Raw genomic sequence first — 5,970 nt, 5'->3', positions numbered from 1 at the left:
GAAATGTTAATGTTAAAAATGCCTGAGGATACTTCAATAAAAATAAGTAAACAAAATTTTTTAAAAAGAAAAAAGAAAGTGCCTAAGGCTATGATTGTGGGGTTCCAGAATTGTTTTGAGCAATTGCAACCAGTTGGTATCTGCTGGGAAGCATCCATGCTCAATTGAAACTATAATCGGTATGTGGGTGTCTGCTGCTGCTGCTGCTAAGTCGCTTCAGTCGTGTCCGACTCTGTGCAACCCCATAAACGGCAGCCCACCAGGCTGCCCCATCCCTGGGATTCTCCAGGCAAGAACACTGGGGTGGGTTGCCATTTCCTTCTCCAATGCATGAAAGTGAAAAGTGAAAGTGAAGTTGCTTAGTCGTGTCCGACTCTTAGCAACCCCATGGACTGCAGCCCACCAGGCTCCTCCATCCATGGATTTTCCAGGCAAGAGTACCAGAGTGAGGTGCCATTGCCTTCTCCAGTGGGTGTCTGCACACATGTTTAAATCACCTTGTCATATGAGATTTTATTACATTTCCCACTGCTGTCAGTGCAAGAGACCTGGGTTTGATCTCTGGGCTGGGAAGATCCCCTGGAGAAGGAAATGGCATCCCATTCCAGTATTCTTGGCTGGAAAATCCCATGGACAGAGGAGCCTGGCGGGCTACAGTCCATCGGGTCACAAGAGTCAGACATGACTTAGCGACTAAACCACCAAACCACATGCGATTTGGGGATTCCACGAATACTCAGTGTTTGACTTTTGAATTCACATGCAAAAGAAAAAAGGCTATGGGCAAACTCTCCCTGGATTCCTTTTTAACATTTTTGGCAGCTTCTATTTAAATGATGCCTTTTCTCTAAGTTCACTGCATGTTTTCTGAAGCCATATGTAATGGCTAGATGCCCCTGCCTCTACAAAGGAAACACCTGATTCAGAAAAGTAAACATCGTAACAGCAACCAGCTGCCCAGAACTATCATCAACCATATGGTGAGCAGAGCTCAGAGAGACACAGCAACTTTTTAAACACCCCAACTCTGGCCTTACAGCCCATGGCAAGAATGGGTGTTAAGGAATGGTGAGCAGAGCTCGGAGAGACACAAGGAAATGACTGATTATTCCTCTCACCTCCCAGCAGCAGCTCCGCACCCACAGAAGAAGCACAGGATGCAGCTGGGAAAAAGCCTTTCATGCCGCAGCAGCTGCCTCTCGGCTCTCAATCAACAGCGACCCGTGATGAAGGGACAGAAGGATTCCAACATTCCTGGAGACCCAAGGCAGGGACACCTCCTGAGAGAACCAGGAACCCCAACTTTACTCTGGGTGATGCTGTGACAAGGTTTTCTTCCCAGATCCCACTCAACCCAAGAGGGCGTGTGTACATGCTAAGTCACTTCAGTTTTGTCCGACTATGCAACCCCATGGATGCAGCATGCCAGGGCTTTCCTGTCCTTCACTATCTCCCGGAGGTTGCTCAAACTCATGTCCATTGAGTCGGTGATGCCATCCAATCATCTCATCCTCTGTTGTCCCCTTCTCCTCCTGCCTTCAATCTTTCCCAGCATCAGGATCTTTTCCAATGAGTTGGCTCTTCACATGAGGTAGCCACAATACTGGAGCTTCAGCTTCAGCATCAGTCCCTCCAATGAATATTCAGGGTTGATTTCCTTTGGGATTGACTGGTGTGATACTCTTGCAGTCCAGGGGACTCTCAAGAGTCTTCTCCAACACCACAGTTCGAAAGTGTTCAGCCTTCTTTATGGTCCAACTCTCACATCCATACATGACTACTGGAAAAACCATAGCTTTGACTAGACAAACCTTTGTAATGCCTTTGCTTTTTAATACGCTGTCTAGGTTTGTCAAGACTTTTCTTCCAAGGATCAAGTGTCTTTTAATTTCATGGCTGCAGTCACTGTCCACAGTGATTTTGGAGCCCAAGAAAATAAAGTCTGTCACTGTTCCTGCTTGGCAGGCAGATTCTTTACCACTGAGCCACTGGGGAAGCTGCATAATAAGATACCTAATACCTTAATGACCTAATGTTATCAGGGACACCTTACTAGTCTTTCAAAACTGCCTTCCAGGTGAGAAAAGCACTTAATCCCATTTATTCACTCATTCCACAAACATTGTTTCAGGGCTTATTGTATATGCTGAGCTTGCCAGAGGTGTGCTTGAGGGCAAGGACTGCTGCTAAGTCGCTTCAGTCGTGTCCAACTCTGTGCAACCCCATAGACGGCAGCCCACCAGGCTCCCCTATCCCTGGGATTCTCTAGGCAAGAATACTGGAATGGGTTGCCATTTCCTTCTCCAATGCATGAAAGTGAAAAGTCAAAGTAAAGTCACTCAGTCGTGTCCGACTCTTAGGGACCCCATGGACTGCAGCCTATCAGGCTCCTCTGTCCATGGGGATTTTCAGGCAAGAGTACTGGAGTGGGGTGCCATTGCCTTCTCCAGAGGGCGAGGACTAGTAACCGCAAACCTTGTTCTTTTCTCCCTTCCACTCTGCCTTTGGGATGAAAGACACTGGCTCCTAAACCTGACTCAGCCTCAGAATCACAGGAGTGAGCATTGGTACATGGCCACGCTCACTGATTGTATCTTTTCCTTTGGCGGCTTCAGTGCTAAAAACTGCAAAGTTGAGTAGCTGCAACAGAGATCAACGGCCCACTTAGCCTGAAATGTTTACCATCTGACCCTTCACAGAAAAGTTTTCCCAGCCTCTGATCTAGAATCTCCCTTCTCTCTGAGAGGTCCAAGCATCACTCGGGAGCTTATTAGAAACGCAGGATCTTGGCCCCACCACTGACAGAGGGAACTCCACTCAGTGCAGACCTAAAGAGGCTATTAAACGTGCAGGAGTTCTGGCCCCACCCGCCTACCATGTCTGAAGCCCCAGGGTTGGGGGGCAGGCTTTATTTTAGGTTCGCCAAGAGAACCTGATATGCAGCCCTTGGGCAAGATGCCTCACCTCCCTGACTTCCCCAATCTGTAAGATGGGGTAGTAGCACTAGGTACCAAACACACAAGGCCTGGCATGTCCTCTGCACACAGTTTACCAGAAGCCACACTCACAGGCAGGGGTTGTGACTGTGAGTGTTGGCACGCACATCATTTTTCTCCCAGCAAGCAAATCTGAGCCTGACTGCTACGATGACTGTCCTTGAAAAGTGATTCTTGGATGTAATAATCAATTGTGGCCTTGTGGTCAAACATGGCTGTTGTTTATGGAGATGTTTAAGCCTGAACGGTCCCTCTGTGATCGGCACCAGCCCATCGCCACTTCCCTTGTAACTGCTGCTGCACCCTGTTGCTATGACGACCAGTTTCACAAACAGCCCTGCCATTTTCTACAAATCCTTTCCGTTTCCCCATGCCCTAAAGTCCAGCAGCCCTAGAGATAATAGCGGGGTGATTTTTTTTTTAACTTTCACAGGAAATACTGTCAATTCTTTAAACGAGCCAATTTGCTGTCTGCTGCTCCCCTAGCAGGAGCCCCCGGCCTGGGCCTTAGAGTCACCCTGCACAGTGAACCTGCACAAATGTTCCCACTCATTGGAAACGGGTGCCACAGAGGATCTGTGGGCACATCAGCTTCCGGCTGGCATCAACTTTACAAGAAAATGAAGCAGCAAAGAAAGAAGTGGCCACCACATATCTCTGTACACAGCAGAGTCTGATGTCAAGAGACCATTTTAAAAGATTTCAATTTGAGTTATTGCTGCGTTATTTCTAAGATTAGCTCAATATTGGCACACGTAACTTTTTCAGCAAATACTCACCTTTATGAATTCATTTGACACGGGGGAATGCTGAAAACAATTATTATTAGAATGTGTTATTATTACAGCAAACTCTTAATGCTAGTCATTATGTTATCTGGGTTTCTGGCAGACCTGCCTCCCCCTCACTTCCTCTTCTCCTTTCCCTTGGCTCCTGCTAATCCTCTCTCCTCTCTGACACAGTCTTAGGATTAAAGGGACAGCACCTGCTTGCAGTCTACCTAGTCTCTGCTCTCCCCTTTTTTCTCTTGGCACAAGGACCCACTACTTTTAAGGCGTCATGAACCCAGCTAAAAGTTTTGACTTCCTAGACTCTAGAAGCCTGTGACAGCCATATAACATGCTTCTGGCCAATGAGAAGTGTAAGCAAATTTACTGGGTCCTGAGAAATCTACTGTTTTACAGATTAAAAAAAAAAAAAAACTTAGGCAGAATGCTTCTTTCTACATTTTCCCCTTCTTCCTACCTAAAATAAGATGTCATAGTAACTTGCAACTATGAGGACGAAATCCACACACCAAGGATGGCAAAATAATAAGCTCAAAGAGCCCAGGTCCTGGATAGCAGCCTTAAGTGGTGGTGTGGCTCCTGACCTCCAGACTTTCTGTTAAGTGGGAAACATAATGGAACCACCTGTGATGGCCTCACCTATTGTTACATTAAGAAGCAACCCCATCAGTGCGCTGAGAATCCAAACAGGCAGATGTGAGGAGAGAGGATGGCTAAAGACGTTTAAAAATGCTGAAGTGGCAAGAAGGATGCACAGCAGGTGACTGGAGGGAAAGATGAGAGAATTCACAGCAAGTCTTCGATGTTTTTAGCATTCAGAGGGCAAGAAACAATGTCGGGAGTGTCACATACAGACTAAAACAGCATTTTAATAAGGAATAGAACTGCCAAGAACTGGTAAGAACACTGAGGTTCCAGGCATGAACCTGGATGCAATCACCAACACTCATCACTTTCAACAGCAACTCTGGGCAACACAGAAACAGAGGAGGGGTGACCCTGGCTTTGAAGTTGGCACAGTAAGCTCAGGGCAAGACTGAGGAGGTAAAGGGATCCTGGGTGCTAGGAGAGGCAGTACGTCCTTCATATTTGTGAGCACATTAATTCTGCAATGATTCCCGTCCTACAACGTGGAAAGCGAAACCCAGAGAAGCTAAGAAACTTGCTCAAGTCACACAGCTGGGAAATGTCTGTTGTTAAAGTCTAATTCCTTAACCACCAAACTATACCATCTGCGAGCAAAATAATGAGGAGGAGGAGGATGAAGAAGAGAACGGTCAGGACATGGTCACATGAGAAGGACGCTGTAAACAGACAGATCTGGCAAGGTGGTGTGGTGTGTGTGGCTGTCTCACAGGCTGCTGCAGGGACTGAGAAGAGAAGGGCAAGAACTTTGGGACTGGATTTCCAGGCTGAAGGGCATCTGGTTAGGAGCAGCTGACTCAGCCTTGCCCAACTGGCTGTTAACATGCCTAGAAGACAGAAAAAGACCAAGACTCACAACAATCCCTAAAGTGAAGACTAACAGACAACTTAATCCAGAATCTGAGAGAAATGGGCACTATTCATAGAGAAGATGGACTAGATTAAGAAAAATCTACTGCTTCCTGGCTTTGCTTCATTACACAGAAGCCACACGGCAAGATGTAGGCAGACACTCAGTACCTATCCCATCTGACACAGAGACCCAGAGCTGGAGCATATGGGGTTGGAGCAACCCCAACATTGGGCAGCCAACCTGCATGACCTCGTGGGCATTTGAGACTCACACAGAGAGCTGGTCCACATACACATCATGTTTCTACATCCATAAAGCAACCACAAATCCCAGAAAACAGCTGGGCAGAATATAAAACAGCATCCTCAACCTGAGCGAATTGTAGGGAGGTGGAAGGGAGGTGAAAGGGACGTGAAGGGATTACATACAATGGATTCACACTACACATCAGCCTAGTATGTAATGTGTTGTTGTTGTTGAGTCTCTAAGTCATGTCCAACTCTTTTGCAACCCCATGGACTGTAGCCTTCCAGGCTCCTCTGTCCATGGGGATTCTCCAGGCAAGAATACTGGACTGGGTTGCCATTTCCTTCTCCAGGGGACCTTTCTGATCCAGTGATCGAACTTCATCTCCTGCACTGGCAGGCAGATTCTTTTACCACTGAACCACCAGGGAAGCCTGCAGTAT

The 5,970-nt window shown here is 47.0% G+C and overlaps 1 protein-coding gene across 1 annotated transcript in view; it reads right to left on the bottom strand.

Moving 5' to 3' along the window:
- The window catches only part of BAALC (BAALC binder of MAP3K1 and KLF4), an 88,179-nt gene that overhangs the window by 73,431 nt on the left and 8,778 nt on the right, over positions 1-5,970 (bottom strand). The window lies entirely within an intron of this gene.

Source organism: Bos grunniens, chromosome 14 (genome assembly GCF_055505025.1).
Source record: "Bos grunniens cultivar Pamir isolate PY7600 chromosome 14, Bosgru_T2T1.0, whole genome shotgun sequence".
In the NCBI taxonomy this organism is placed as follows: domain Eukaryota; kingdom Metazoa; phylum Chordata; class Mammalia; order Artiodactyla; family Bovidae; genus Bos; species Bos grunniens.
The sequence above is the reverse complement of the archived record's forward strand: the minus strand, read 5'-3'. Positions and strand labels throughout refer to the sequence as shown.